The sequence below is a fragment of the Taudactylus pleione genome, unplaced genomic scaffold, assembly GCF_031769625.1.
Source record: "Taudactylus pleione unplaced genomic scaffold, aTauple2 ptg000262l, whole genome shotgun sequence".
In the NCBI taxonomy this organism is placed as follows: domain Eukaryota; kingdom Metazoa; phylum Chordata; class Amphibia; order Anura; family Myobatrachidae; genus Taudactylus; species Taudactylus pleione.
The window spans coordinates 5,372,365-5,387,490 of NW_028284664.1; the positions used below are offsets into that span (position 1 = coordinate 5,372,365).

Here is a 15,126-nt window from a genome sequence, read left to right on the forward strand (position 1 = left end):
CTCCAGCAAATCAAATCTGCTATTATATAATTATTGAAGCCCATGGTGCATGCTGCAATCACCTAATTTGCTTAATGCATGAGATTTAAGACCCTTTCCACAAAGAACAAATGCCTAGCTTCTCCCCCTACACATAATGTTCCATCAAGAAACTCCCCAAGCACCCATGGATATACTAGACTTCTAAAAATTCTTTTTTTAACTTTGTGCCACAAAAATAAGAGCTGAACACATAATGTATTAGATGTCAAACCAAGGAGCCATTCACAACACATAAGCACCTCTAACAGAATGTACAAAAAAAAAAAAAAAAAAAAAAAAATTTTAGGGCTAGTTTAAATCATATACCAATACAATTAGGGAGACCATGTTGTGGCTTCAAAATATATATATATTATTAATTTACAATACTTACCATATGCTTTTCATCTGTATTTTTTACTTTTATTGTTAATTGAGCCAAAAGATAGTGCACACAATACTTAATTTACAATCTTAAAGTTTAGCAGTTACATAATTTGCATATATCCAAATTTGTTTAGCAACAAATACATTTTAAGTGTAAACTATGTCATTTTTGACCTTTTTGCCCACTTATTTGACATTAACCGATTACATAAATGGTGATTAGCATATGATTAGTATTATAAACTAAAAACATTTAGAAGTAAAATTCTTTAGTCTCCCTAAACTAAATGCTATAAACTATAAAGTTATAAAAAAGAATGGTTATTTAATGGGCAGTAAATGTTTTTTTGGCTGGAGATTTTGCTGATGTCTGGAAACCTGGCTGCTTAGATGCACAGGGGTGCCTGGCAAAGAGCACCCATTTTTGTCAAGTGCCATCCTAGCCAAAGAATGCAAAGAAGCAATTTTAGCCTAGTACAGTCTATGGTTTTGAAGAAATGAACCTCTACATGCCAATTTTCATAATTTGTTTCACTGTGGTATGTATGGAAATCGATGGCTATTCCTTAATGGGATATTGAATTTTTTTTGCCAGTTAGCAGCTCTATCTTGTTAATGTTCTCCAGTTTATAAAACCCTATTTAAATTTAACTTCCAACTTTCACTCTCCCTAAGATCAATCTTGAGGCACATGGTGGGGTATATAACTCTTAGGACTTTGCTTTTGGAATGTGCTTGCTTCGGCAGCACATATACTAAAATTGGAACGATACAGAGAAGATTAGCATGGCCCCTGCGCAAGGATGACACGCAAATTCGTGAAGCGTTCCATATTTTAGGTATATAGCTCTGGACAAATTAATTCGATTCCACTTAAGATACCTGCAGATAAAAAGTCAAGAAATTTTGCAAGCAAAGAACAAATCGACCAACTTTTTTATGACAAAATCAGTTCGACATGACATATCATTTTCAAATTCAATTCTTGTCTAAATTGTGCAGGTTGTCTCAGTACTTCTATTAAGTCTTAGAAAACAATTTTGCCACTTTCCATTCCTACTTCACTTGTTCTGTACTTAGGAGCAATTTTAATCTTGTACAGCCTATGGTTCCAAAAGAAATGAACCTCCACATGCTAATTTGCATAATTTATTTGACTGTGGTACGTATAGAAATTGGTGGCCTTTCCTTAATGGGATATTGAATTTTTTGCCAGTAAGTAGCTCTATCTTGTTTATTGTAAAGTGTTCTCCAGTCTTTGAAACCCCATCTGAATTTAACTTCCATCTTTTACTCTCCCTAAGATCAATCTTGAGGCACATGGTGGGGTATATAACTCTTAGGACTTTGCTTTTGGAATGTGCTTGCTTCGGCAGCACATATACTAAAATTGGAACGATACAGAGAAGATTAGCATGGCCCCTGCGCAAGGATGACACGCAAATTCGTGAAGCGTTCCATATTTTAGGTATATAGCTCTGGACAAATTAATTCTTTTCCACTTAATGATACCTGCAGATAAAAAGGTAAGAAGTTTTGCAAGCAAAGAACAAATCGACCAACTCTTGTATGATGTCATCAGTTAGACATGACTTATCATTGTGTGAATTGTGCAGACTGCCTCAGTTATATTTAAACTTAGAAAATTATTTAGCCACCTTCAATTCTTATTGAACTTGCAGGGGTGTATCTATTGGTCGAAGCGGAAACGTAAGGGACAGGTGCCCCCTCCAAGTCACTCCAGGTCTGAAGGCATGAATATGCACTGCTGCACCCAATAGGTTCTGCTTGGTACAATGGAAAAATGTATCTTTCTTTATCCAATAACTATTCATAACTCTAGACAATTGTACAGTACAAAACCACAATCTCCAGCAAATCAAATCTGCTATTATATAATTATTGAAGCCCATGGTGCATGCTGCAATCACCTAATTTGCTTAATGCATGAGATTTAAGACCCTTTCCACAAAGAACAAATGCCTAGCTTCTCCCCCTACACATAATGTTCCATCAAGAAACTCCCCAAGCACCCATGGATATACTAGACTTCTAAAAATTCTTTTTTTAACTCTGTGCCACAAAAATAAGAGCTGAACACATAATGTATTAGATGTCAAACCAAGGAGCCATTCACAACACATAAGCACCTCTAACAGAATGTACAAAAAAAAATAAAAAAAAAATGTTAGGGCTAGTTTAAATCATATACCAATACAATTAGGGAGACCATGTTGTGGCTTCAAAATATATATATATTATTAATTTACAATACTTACCATATGCTTTTCATCTGTATTTTTTACTTTTATTGTTAATTGAGCCAAAAGATAGTGCACACAATACTTAATTTACAATCTTAAAGTTTAGCAGTTACATAATTTGCATATATCCAAATTTGTTTAGCAACAAATACATTTTAAGTGTAAACTATGTCATTTTTGACCTTTTTGCCCACTTATTTGACATTAACCGATTACATAAATGGTGATTAGCATATGATTAGTATTATAAACTAAAAACATTTAGAAGTAAAATTCTTTAGTCTCCCTAAACTAAATGCTATAAACTATAAAGTTATAAAAAAGAATGGTTATTTAATGGGCAGTAAATGTTTTTTTGGCTGGAGATTTTGCTGATGTCTGGAAACCTGGCTGCTTAGATGCACAGGGGTGCCTGGCAAAGAGCACCCATTTTTGTCAAGTGCCATCCTAGCCAAAGAATGCAAAGAAGCAATTTTAGCCTAGTACAGTCTATGGTTTTGAAGAAATGAACCTCTACATGCCAATTTTCATAATTTGTTTCACTGTGGTATGTATGGAAATCGATGGCTATTCCTTAATGGGATATTGAATTTTTTTTGCCAGTTAGCAGCTCTATCTTGTTAATGTTCTCCAGTTTATAAAACCCTATTTAAATTTAACTTCCAACTTTCACTCTCCCTAAGATCAATCTTGAGGCACATGGTGGGGTATATAACTCTTAGGACTTTGCTTTTGGAATGTGCTTGCTTCGGCAGCACATATACTAAAATTGGAACGATACAGAGAAGATTAGCATGGCCCCTGCGCAAGGATGACACGCAAATTCGTGAAGCGTTCCATATTTTAGGTATATAGCTCTGGACAAATTAATTCGATTCCACTTAAGATACCTGCAGATAAAAAGTCAAGAAATTTTGCAAGCAAAGAACAAATCGACCAACTTTTTTATGACAAAATCAGTTCGACATGACATATCATTTTCAAATTCAATTCTTGTCTAAATTGTGCAGGTTGTCTCAGTACTTCTATTAAGTCTTAGAAAACAATTTTGCCACTTTCCATTCCTACTTCACTTGTTCTGTACTTAGGAGCAATTTTAATCTTGTACAGCCTATGGTTCCAAAAGAAATGAACCTCCACATGCTAATTTGCATAATTTATTTGACTGTGGTACGTATAGAAATTGGTGGCCTTTCCTTAATGGGATATTGAATTTTTTGCCAGTAAGTAGCTCTATCTTGTTTATTGTAAAGTGTTCTCCAGTCTTTGAAACCCCATCTGAATTTAACTTCCATCTTTTACTCTCCCTAAGATCAATCTTGAGGCACATGGTGGGGTATATATATCTTAGGACTTTGCTTTTGGAATGTGCTTGCTTCGGCAGCACATATACTAAAATTGGAACGATACAGAGAAGATTAGCATGGCCCCTGCGCAAGGATGACACGCAAATTCGTGAAGCGTTCCATATTTTAGGTATATAGCTCTGGACAAATTAATTCTTTTCCACTTAATGATACCTGCAGATAAAAAGGTAAGAAGTTTTGCAAGCAAAGAACAAATCGACCAACTCTTGTATGATGTCATCAGTTAGACATGACTTATCATTGTGTGAATTGTGCAGACTGCCTCAGTTATATTTAAACTTAGAAAATTATTTAGCCACCTTCAATTCTTATTGAACTTGCAGGGGTGTATCTATTGGTCGAAGCGGAAACGTAAGGGACAGGTGCCCCCTCCAAGTCACTCCAGGTCTGAAGGCATGAATATGCACTGCTGCACCCAATAGGTTCTGCTTGGTACAATGGAAAAATGTATCTTTCTTTATCCAATAACTATTCATAACTCTAGACAATTGTACAGTACAAAACCACAATCTCCAGCAAATCAAATCTGCTATTATATAATTATTGAAGCCCATGGTGCATGCTGCAATCACCTAATTTGCTTAATGCATGAGATTTAAGACCCTTTCCACAAAGAACAAATGCCTAGCTTCTCCCCCTACACATAATGTTCCATCAAGAAACTCCCCAAGCACCCATGGATATACTAGACTTCTAAAAATTCTTTTTTTAACTCTGTGCCACAAAAATAAGAGCTGAACACATAATGTATTAGATGTCAAACCAAGGAGCCATTCACAACACATAAGCACCTCTAACAGAATGTACAAAAAAAAAAAAAAAAAAAAAAAAAAAAATGTTAGGGCTAGTTTAAATCATATACCAATACAATTAGGGAGACCATGTTGTGGCTTCAAAATATATATATATTATTAATTTACAATACTTACCATATGCTTTTCATCTGTATTTTTTACTTTTATTGTTAATTGAGCCAAAAGATAGTGCACACAATACTTAATTTACAATCTTAAAGTTTAGCAGTTACATAATTTGCATATATCCAAATTTGTTTAGCAACAAATACATTTTAAGTGTAAACTATGTCATTTTTGACCTTTTTGCCCACTTATTTGACATTAACCGATTACATAAATGGTGATTAGCATATGATTAGTATTATAAACTAAAAACATTTAGAAGTAAAATTCTTTAGTCTCCCTAAACTAAATGCTATAAACTATAAAGTTATAAAAAAGAATGGTTATTTAATGGGCAGTAAATGTTTTTTTGGCTGGAGATTTTGCTGATGTCTGGAAACCTGGCTGCTTAGATGCACAGGGGTGCCTGGCAAAGAGCACCCATTTTTGTCAAGTGCCATCCTAGCCAAAGAATGCAAAGAAGCAATTTTAGCCTAGTACAGTCTATGGTTTTGAAGAAATGAACCTCTACATGCCAATTTTCATAATTTGTTTCACTGTGGTATGTATGGAAATCGATGGCTATTCCTTAATGGGATATTGAATTTTTTTGCCAGTTAGCAGCTCTATCTTGTTAATGTTCTCCAATTTATAAAACCCTATTTAAATTTAACTTCCAACTTTCACTCTCCCTAAGATCAATCTTGAGGCACATGGTGGGGTATATAACTCTTAGGACTTTGCTTTTGGAATGTGCTTGCTTCGGCAGCACATATACTAAAATTGGAACGATACAGAGAAGATTAGCATGGCCCCTGCGCAAGGATGACACGCAAATTCGTGAAGCGTTCCATATTTTAGGTATATAGCTCTGGACAAATTAATTCTTTTCCACTTAATGATACCTGCAGATAAAAAGGTAAGAAGTTTTGCAAGCAAAGAACAAATCGACCAACTCTTGTATGATGTCATCAGTTAGACATGACTTATCATTGTGTGAATTGTGCAGACTGCCTCAGTTATATTTAAACTTAGAAAATTATTTAGCCACCTTCAATTCTTATTGAACTTGCAGGGGTGTATCTATTGGTCGAAGCGGAAACGTAAGGGACAGGTGCCCCCTCCAAGTCACTCCAGGTCTGAAGGCATGAATATGCACTGCTGCACCCAATAGGTTCTGCTTGGTACAATGGAAAAATGTATCTTTCTTTATCCAATAACTATTCATAACTCTAGACAATTGTACAGTACAAAACCACAATCTCCAGCAAATCAAATCTGCTATTATATAATTATTGAAGCCCATGGTGCATGCTGCAATCACCTAATTTGCTTAATGCATGAGATTTAAGACCCTTTCCACAAAGAACAAATGCCTAGCTTCTCCCCCTACACATAATGTTCCATCAAGAAACTCCCCAAGCACCCATGGATATACTAGACTTCTAAAAATTCTTTTTTTAACTTTGTGCCACAAAAATAAGAGCTGAACACATAATGTATTAGATGTCAAACCAAGGAGCCATTCACAACACATAAGCACCTCTAACAGAATGTACAAAAAAAAAAAAAAAAAAAAAAAAATTTTAGGGCTAGTTTAAATCATATACCAATACAATTAGGGAGACCAAGTTGTGGCTTCAAAATATATATATATTATTAATTTACAATACTTACCATATGCTTTTCATCTGTATTTTTTACTTTTATTGTTAATTGAGCCAAAAGATAGTGCACACAATACTTAATTTACAATCTTAAAGTTTAGCAGTTACATAATTTGCATATATCCAAATTTGTTTAGCAACAAATACATTTTAAGTGTAAACTATGTCATTTTTGACCTTTTTGCCCACTTATTTGACATTAACCGATTACATAAATGGTGATTAGCATATGATTAGTATTATAAACTAAAAACATTTAGAAGTAAAATTCTTTAGTCTCCCTAAACTAAATGCTATAAACTATAAAGTTATAAAAAAGAATGGTTATTTAATGGGCAGTAAATGTTTTTTTGGCTGGAGATTTTGCTGATGTCTGGAAACCTGGCTGCTTAGATGCACAGGGGTGCCTGGCAAAGAGCACCCATTTTTGTCAAGTGCCATCCTAGCCAAAGAATGCAAAGAAGCAATTTTAGCCTAGTACAGTCTATGGTTTTGAAGAAATGAACCTCTACATGCCAATTTTCATAATTTGTTTCACTGTGGTATGTATGGAAATCGATGGCTATTCCTTAATGGGATATTGAATTTTTTTTGCCAGTTAGCAGCTCTATCTTGTTAATGTTCTCCAGTTTATAAAACCCTATTTAAATTTAACTTCCAACTTTCACTCTCCCTAAGATCAATCTTGAGGCACATGGTGGGGTATATAACTCTTAGGACTTTGCTTTTGGAATGTGCTTGCTTCGGCAGCACATATACTAAAATTGGAACGATACAGAGAAGATTAGCATGGCCCCTGCGCAAGGATGACACGCAAATTCGTGAAGCGTTCCATATTTTAGGTATATAGCTCTGGACAAATTAATTCGATTCCACTTAAGATACCTGCAGATAAAAAGTCAAGAAATTTTGCAAGCAAAGAACAAATCGACCAACTTTTTTATGACAAAATCAGTTCGACATGACATATCATTTTCAAATTCAATTCTTGTCTAAATTGTGCAGGTTGTCTCAGTACTTCTATTAAGTCTTAGAAAACAATTTTGCCACTTTCCATTCCTACTTCACTTGTTCTGTACTTAGGAGCAATTTTAATCTTGTACAGCCTATGGTTCCAAAAGAAATGAACCTCCACATGCTAATTTGCATAATTTATTTGACTGTGGTACGTATAGAAATTGGTGGCCTTTCCTTAATGGGATATTGAATTTTTTGCCAGTAAGTAGCTCTATCTTGTTTATTGTAAAGTGTTCTCCAGTCTTTGAAACCCCATCTGAATTTAACTTCCATCTTTTACTCTCCCTAAGATCAATCTTGAGGCACATGGTGGGGTATATAACTCTTAGGACTTTGCTTTTGGAATGTGCTTGCTTCGGCAGCACATATACTAAAATTGGAACGATACAGAGAAGATTAGCATGGCCCCTGCGCAAGGATGACACGCAAATTCGTGAAGCGTTCCATATTTTAGGTATATAGCTCTGGACAAATTAATTCTTTTCCACTTAATGATACCTGCAGATAAAAAGGTAAGAAGTTTTGCAAGCAAAGAACAAATCGACCAACTCTTGTATGATGTCATCAGTTAGACATGACTTATCATTGTGTGAATTGTGCAGACTGCCTCAGTTATATTTAAACTTAGAAAATTATTTAGCCACCTTCAATTCTTATTGAACTTGCAGGGGTGTATCTATTGGTCGAAGCGGAAACGTAAGGGACAGGTGCCCCCTCCAAGTCACTCCAGGTCTGAAGGCATGAATATGCACTGCTGCACCCAATAGGTTCTGCTTGGTACAATGGAAAAATGTATCTTTCTTTATCCAATAACTATTCATAACTCTAGACAATTGTACAGTACAAAACCACAATCTCCAGCAAATCAAATCTGCTATTATATAATTATTGAAGCCCATGGTGCATGCTGCAATCACCTAATTTGCTTAATGCATGAGATTTAAGACCCTTTCCACAAAGAACAAATGCCTAGCTTCTCCCCCTACACATAATGTTCCATCAAGAAACTCCCCAAGCACCCATGGATATACTAGACTTCTAAAAATTCTTTTTTTAACTCTGTGCCACAAAAATAAGAGCTGAACACATAATGTATTAGATGTCAAACCAAGGAGCCATTCACAACACATAAGCACCTCTAACAGAATGTACAAAAAAAAATAAAAAAAAAATGTTAGGGCTAGTTTAAATCATATACCAATACAATTAGGGAGACCATGTTGTGGCTTCAAAATATATATATATTATTAATTTACAATACTTACCATATGCTTTTCATCTGTATTTTTTACTTTTATTGTTAATTGAGCCAAAAGATAGTGCACACAATACTTAATTTACAATCTTAAAGTTTAGCAGTTACATAATTTGCATATATCCAAATTTGTTTAGCAACAAATACATTTTAAGTGTAAACTATGTCATTTTTGACCTTTTTGCCCACTTATTTGACATTAACCGATTACATAAATGGTGATTAGCATATGATTAGTATTATAAACTAAAAACATTTAGAAGTAAAATTCTTTAGTCTCCCTAAACTAAATGCTATAAACTATAAAGTTATAAAAAAGAATGGTTATTTAATGGGCAGTAAATGTTTTTTTGGCTGGAGATTTTGCTGATGTCTGGAAACCTGGCTGCTTAGATGCACAGGGGTGCCTGGCAAAGAGCACCCATTTTTGTCAAGTGCCATCCTAGCCAAAGAATGCAAAGAAGCAATTTTAGCCTAGTACAGTCTATGGTTTTGAAGAAATGAACCTCTACATGCCAATTTTCATAATTTGTTTCACTGTGGTATGTATGGAAATCGATGGCTATTCCTTAATGGGATATTGAATTTTTTTTGCCAGTTAGCAGCTCTATCTTGTTAATGTTCTCCAGTTTATAAAACCCTATTTAAATTTAACTTCCAACTTTCACTCTCCCTAAGATCAATCTTGAGGCACATGGTGGGGTATATAACTCTTAGGACTTTGCTTTTGGAATGTGCTTGCTTCGGCAGCACATATACTAAAATTGGAACGATACAGAGAAGATTAGCATGGCCCCTGCGCAAGGATGACACGCAAATTCGTGAAGCGTTCCATATTTTAGGTATATAGCTCTGGACAAATTAATTCGATTCCACTTAAGATACCTGCAGATAAAAAGTCAAGAAATTTTGCAAGCAAAGAACAAATCGACCAACTTTTTTATGACAAAATCAGTTCGACATGACATATCATTTTCAAATTCAATTCTTGTCTAAATTGTGCAGGTTGTCTCAGTACTTCTATTAAGTCTTAGAAAACAATTTTGCCACTTTCCATTCCTACTTCACTTGTTCTGTACTTAGGAGCAATTTTAATCTTGTACAGCCTATGGTTCCAAAAGAAATGAACCTCCACATGCTAATTTGCATAATTTATTTGACTGTGGTACGTATAGAAATTGGTGGCCTTTCCTTAATGGGATATTGAATTTTTTGCCAGTAAGTAGCTCTATCTTGTTTATTGTAAAGTGTTCTCCAGTCTTTGAAACCCCATCTGAATTTAACTTCCATCTTTTACTCTCCCTAAGATCAATCTTGAGGCACATGGTGGGGTATATAACTCTTAGGACTTTGCTTTTGGAATGTGCTTGCTTCGGCAGCACATATACTAAAATTGGAACGATACAGAGAAGATTAGCATGGCCCCTGCGCAAGGATGACACGCAAATTCGTGAAGCGTTCCATATTTTAGGTATATAGCTCTGGACAAATTAATTCTTTTCCACTTAATGATACCTGCAGATAAAAAGGTAAGAAGTTTTGCAAGCAAAGAACAAATCGACCAACTCTTGTATGATGTCATCAGTTAGACATGACTTATCATTGTGTGAATTGTGCAGACTGCCTCAGTTATATTTAAACTTAGAAAATTATTTAGCCACCTTCAATTCTTATTGAACTTGCAGGGGTGTATCTATTGGTCGAAGCGGAAACGTAAGGGACAGGTGCCCCCTCCAAGTCACTCCAGGTCTGAAGGCATGAATATGCACTGCTGCACCCAATAGGTTCTGCTTGGTACAATGGAAAAATGTATCTTTCTTTATCCAATAACTATTCATAACTCTAGACAATTGTACAGTACAAAACCACAATCTCCAGCAAATCAAATCTGCTATTATATAATTATTGAAGCCCATGGTGCATGCTGCAATCACCTAATTTGCTTAATGCATGAGATTTAAGACCCTTTCCACAAAGAACAAATGCCTAGCTTCTCCCCCTACACATAATGTTCCATCAAGAAACTCCCCAAGCACCCATGGATATACTAGACTTCTAAAAATTCTTTTTTTAACTCTGTGCCACAAAAATAAGAGCTGAACACATAATGTATTAGATGTCAAACCAAGGAGCCATTCACAACACATAAGCACCTCTAACAGAATGTACAAAAAAAAATAAAAAATAAATGTTAGGGCTAGTTTAAATCATATACCAATACAATTAGGGAGACCATGTTGTGGCTTCAAAATATATATATATTATTAATTTACAATACTTACCATATGCTTTTCATCTGTATTTTTTACTTTTATTGTTAATTGAGCCAAAAGATAGTGCACACAATACTTAATTTACAATCTTAAAGTTTAGCAGTTACATAATTTGCATATATCCAAATTTGTTTAGCAACAAATACATTTTAAGTGTAAACTATGTCATTTTTGACCTTTTTGCCCACTTATTTGACATTAACCGATTACATAAATGGTGATTAGCATATGATTAGTATTATAAACTAAAAACATTTAGAAGTAAAATTCTTTAGTCTCCCTAAACTAAATGCTATAAACTATAAAGTTATAAAAAAGAATGGTTATTTAATGGGCAGTAAATGTTTTTTTGGCTGGAGATTTTGCTGATGTCTGGAAACCTGGCTGCTTAGATGCACAGGGGTGCCTGGCAAAGAGCACCCATTTTTGTCAAGTGCCATCCTAGCCAAAGAATGCAAAGAAGCAATTTTAGCCTAGTACAGTCTATGGTTTTGAAGAAATGAACCTCTACATGCCAATTTTCATAATTTGTTTCACTGTGGTATGTATGGAAATCGATGGCTATTCCTTAATGGGATATTGAATTTTTTTTGCCAGTTAGCAGCTCTATCTTGTTAATGTTCTCCAGTTTATAAAACCCTATTTAAATTTAACTTCCAACTTTCACTCTCCCTAAGATCAATCTTGAGGCACATGGTGGGGTATATAACTCTTAGGACTTTGCTTTTGGAATGTGCTTGCTTCGGCAGCACATATACTAAAATTGGAACGATACAGAGAAGATTAGCATGGCCCCTGCGCAAGGATGACACGCAAATTCGTGAAGCGTTCCATATTTTAGGTATATAGCTCTGGACAAATTAATTCGATTCCACTTAAGATACCTGCAGATAAAAAGTCAAGAAATTTTGCAAGCAAAGAACAAATCGACCAACTTTTTTATGACAAAATCAGTTCGACATGACATATCATTTTCAAATTCAATTCTTGTCTAAATTGTGCAGGTTGTCTCAGTACTTCTATTAAGTCTTAGAAAACAATTTTGCCACTTTCCATTCCTACTTCACTTGTTCTGTACTTAGGAGCAATTTTAATCTTGTACAGCCTATGGTTCCAAAAGAAATGAACCTCCACATGCTAATTTGCATAATTTATTTGACTGTGGTACGTATAGAAATTGGTGGCCTTTCCTTAATGGGATATTGAATTTTTTGCCAGTAAGTAGCTCTATCTTGTTTATTGTAAAGTGTTCTCCAGTCTTTGAAACCCCATCTGAATTTAACTTCCATCTTTTACTCTCCCTAAGATCAATCTTGAGGCACATGGTGGGGTATATAACTCTTAGGACTTTGCTTTTGGAATGTGCTTGCTTCGGCAGCACATATACTAAAATTGGAACGATACAGAGAAGATTAGCATGGCCCCTGCGCAAGGATGACACGCAAATTCGTGAAGCGTTCCATATTTTAGGTATATAGCTCTGGACAAATTAATTCTTTTCCACTTAATGATACCTGCAGATAAAAAGGTAAGAAGTTTTGCAAGCAAAGAACAAATCGACCAACTCTTGTATGATGTCATCAGTTAGACATGACTTATCATTGTGTGAATTGTGCAGACTGCCTCAGTTATATTTAAACTTAGAAAATTATTTAGCCACCTTCAATTCTTATTGAACTTGCAGGGGTGTATCTATTGGTCGAAGCGGAAACGTAAGGGACAGGTGCCCCCTCCAAGTCACTCCAGGTCTGAAGGCATGAATATGCACTGCTGCACCCAATAGGTTCTGCTTGGTACAATGGAAAAATGTATCTTTCTTTATCCAATAACTATTCATAACTCTAGACAATTGTACAGTACAAAACCACAATCTCCAGCAAATCAAATCTGCTATTATATAATTATTGAAGCCCATGGTGCATGCTGCAATCACCTAATTTGCTTAATGCATGAGATTTAAGACCCTTTCCACAAAGAACAAATGCCTAGCTTCTCCCCCTACACATAATGTTCCATCAAGAAACTCCCCAAGCACCCATGGATATACTAGACTTCTAAAAATTCTTTTTTTAACTCTGTGCCACAAAAATAAGAGCTGAACACATAATGTATTAGATGTCAAACCAAGGAGCCATTCACAACACATAAGCACCTCTAACAGAATGTACAAAAAAAAATAAAAAAAAAATGTTAGGGCTAGTTTAAATCATATACCAATACAATTAGGGAGACCATGTTGTGGCTTCAAAATATATATATATTATTAATTTACAATACTTACCATATGCTTTTCATCTGTATTTTTTACTTTTATTGTTAATTGAGCCAAAAGATAGTGCACACAATACTTAATTTACAATCTTAAAGTTTAGCAGTTACATAATTTGCATATATCCAAATTTGTTTAGCAACAAATACATTTTAAGTGTAAACTATGTCATTTTTGACCTTTTTGCCCACTTATTTGACATTAACCGATTACATAAATGGTGATTAGCATATGATTAGTATTATAAACTAAAAACATTTAGAAGTAAAATTCTTTAGTCTCCCTAAACTAAATGCTATAAACTATAAAGTTATAAAAAAGAATGGTTATTTAATGGGCAGTAAATGTTTTTTTGGCTGGAGATTTTGCTGATGTCTGGAAACCTGGCTGCTTAGATGCACAGGGGTGCCTGGCAAAGAGCACCCATTTTTGTCAAGTGCCATCCTAGCCAAAGAATGCAAAGAAGCAATTTTAGCCTAGTACAGTCTATGGTTTTGAAGAAATGAACCTCTACATGCCAATTTTCATAATTTGTTTCACTGTGGTATGTATGGAAATCGATGGCTATTCCTTAATGGGATATTGAATTTTTTTGCCAGTTAGCAGCTCTATCTTGTTAATGTTCTCCAATTTATAAAACCCTATTTAAATTTAACTTCCAACTTTCACTCTCCCTAAGATCAATCTTGAGGCACATGGTGGGGTATATAACTCTTAGGACTTTGCTTTTGGAATGTGCTTGCTTCGGCAGCACATATACTAAAATTGGAACGATACAGAGAAGATTAGCATGGCCCCTGCGCAAGGATGACACGCAAATTCGTGAAGCGTTCCATATTTTAGGTATATAGCTCTGGACAAATTAATTCGATTCCACTTAAGATACCTGCAGATAAAAAGTCAAGAAATTTTGCAAGCAAAGAACAAATCGACCAACTTTTTTATGACAAAATCAGTTCGACATGACATATCATTTTCAAATTCAATTCTTGTCTAAATTGTGCAGGTTGTCTCAGTACTTCTATTAAGTCTTAGAAAACAATTTTGCCACTTTCCATTCCTACTTCACTTGTTCTGTACTTAGGAGCAATTTTAATCTTGTACAGCCTATGGTTCCAAAAGAAATGAACCTCCACATGCTAATTTGCATAATTTATTTGACTGTGGTACGTATAGAAATTGGTGGCCTTTCCTTAATGGGATATTGAATTTTTTGCCAGTAAGTAGCTCTATCTTGTTTATTGTAAAGTGTTCTCCAGTCTTTGAAACCCCATCTGAATTTAACTTCCATCTTTTACTCTCCCTAAGATCAATCTTGAGGCACATGGTGGGGTATATAACTCTTAGGACTTTGCTTTTGGAATGTGCTTGCTTCGGCAGCACATATACTAAAATTGGAACGATACAGAGAAGATTAGCATGGCCCCTGCGCAAGGATGACACGCAAATTCGTGAAGCGTTCCATATTTTAGGTATATAGCTCTGGACAAATTAATTCTTTTCCACTTAATGATACCTGCAGATAAAAAGGTAAGAAGTTTTGCAAGCAAAGAACAAATCGACCAACTCTTGTATGATGTCATCAGTTAGACATGACTTATCATTGTGTGAATTGTGCAGACTGCCTCAGTTATATTTAAACTTAGAAAATTATTTAGCCACCTTCAATTCTTATTGAACTTGCAGGGGTGTATCTATTGGTCGAAG

General features: G+C 35.0%; 13 non-coding genes across 13 annotated transcripts; all 13 read left to right on the forward strand.

Moving 5' to 3' along the window:
* Positions 1 to 1,139: 1,139 nt before the first annotated feature.
* LOC148514121 (U6 spliceosomal RNA) lies at positions 1,140 to 1,246 on the forward strand. Its single transcript, XR_015879576.1, has one exon. It is a non-coding gene; the product is annotated as a U6 spliceosomal RNA (small nuclear RNA).
* A 522-nt stretch (positions 1,247 to 1,768) lies between these two features.
* On the forward strand, positions 1,769 to 1,875 carry LOC148514122 (U6 spliceosomal RNA). Its single transcript, XR_015879587.1, has one exon. It is a non-coding gene; the product is annotated as a U6 spliceosomal RNA (small nuclear RNA).
* A 1,536-nt stretch (positions 1,876 to 3,411) lies between these two features.
* On the forward strand, positions 3,412 to 3,518 carry LOC148514123 (U6 spliceosomal RNA). Its single transcript, XR_015879598.1, has one exon. It is a non-coding gene; the product is annotated as a U6 spliceosomal RNA (small nuclear RNA).
* Positions 3,519 to 4,040: 522 nt separating this feature from the next.
* On the forward strand, positions 4,041 to 4,147 carry LOC148514124 (U6 spliceosomal RNA). Its single transcript, XR_015879609.1, has one exon. It is a non-coding gene; the product is annotated as a U6 spliceosomal RNA (small nuclear RNA).
* Positions 4,148 to 5,691: 1,544 nt separating this feature from the next.
* On the forward strand, positions 5,692 to 5,798 carry LOC148514125 (U6 spliceosomal RNA). The gene has a single exon (XR_015879620.1). It is a non-coding gene; the product is annotated as a U6 spliceosomal RNA (small nuclear RNA).
* A 1,541-nt stretch (positions 5,799 to 7,339) lies between these two features.
* LOC148514126 (U6 spliceosomal RNA) lies at positions 7,340 to 7,446 on the forward strand. The gene has a single exon (XR_015879631.1). It is a non-coding gene; the product is annotated as a U6 spliceosomal RNA (small nuclear RNA).
* Positions 7,447 to 7,968: 522 nt separating this feature from the next.
* On the forward strand, positions 7,969 to 8,075 carry LOC148514127 (U6 spliceosomal RNA). Its single transcript, XR_015879639.1, has one exon. It is a non-coding gene; the product is annotated as a U6 spliceosomal RNA (small nuclear RNA).
* Positions 8,076 to 9,611: 1,536 nt separating this feature from the next.
* On the forward strand, positions 9,612 to 9,718 carry LOC148514128 (U6 spliceosomal RNA). Its single transcript, XR_015879640.1, has one exon. It is a non-coding gene; the product is annotated as a U6 spliceosomal RNA (small nuclear RNA).
* A 522-nt stretch (positions 9,719 to 10,240) lies between these two features.
* On the forward strand, positions 10,241 to 10,347 carry LOC148514129 (U6 spliceosomal RNA). The gene has a single exon (XR_015879641.1). It is a non-coding gene; the product is annotated as a U6 spliceosomal RNA (small nuclear RNA).
* Positions 10,348 to 11,883: 1,536 nt separating this feature from the next.
* On the forward strand, positions 11,884 to 11,990 carry LOC148514130 (U6 spliceosomal RNA). Its single transcript, XR_015879642.1, has one exon. It is a non-coding gene; the product is annotated as a U6 spliceosomal RNA (small nuclear RNA).
* A 522-nt stretch (positions 11,991 to 12,512) lies between these two features.
* Positions 12,513 to 12,619, forward strand: LOC148514131 (U6 spliceosomal RNA). The gene has a single exon (XR_015879643.1). It is a non-coding gene; the product is annotated as a U6 spliceosomal RNA (small nuclear RNA).
* Positions 12,620 to 14,154: 1,535 nt separating this feature from the next.
* Positions 14,155 to 14,261, forward strand: LOC148514132 (U6 spliceosomal RNA). The gene has a single exon (XR_015879644.1). It is a non-coding gene; the product is annotated as a U6 spliceosomal RNA (small nuclear RNA).
* A 522-nt stretch (positions 14,262 to 14,783) lies between these two features.
* Positions 14,784 to 14,890, forward strand: LOC148514133 (U6 spliceosomal RNA). The gene has a single exon (XR_015879645.1). It is a non-coding gene; the product is annotated as a U6 spliceosomal RNA (small nuclear RNA).
* Positions 14,891 to 15,126: the final 236 nt, after the last annotated feature.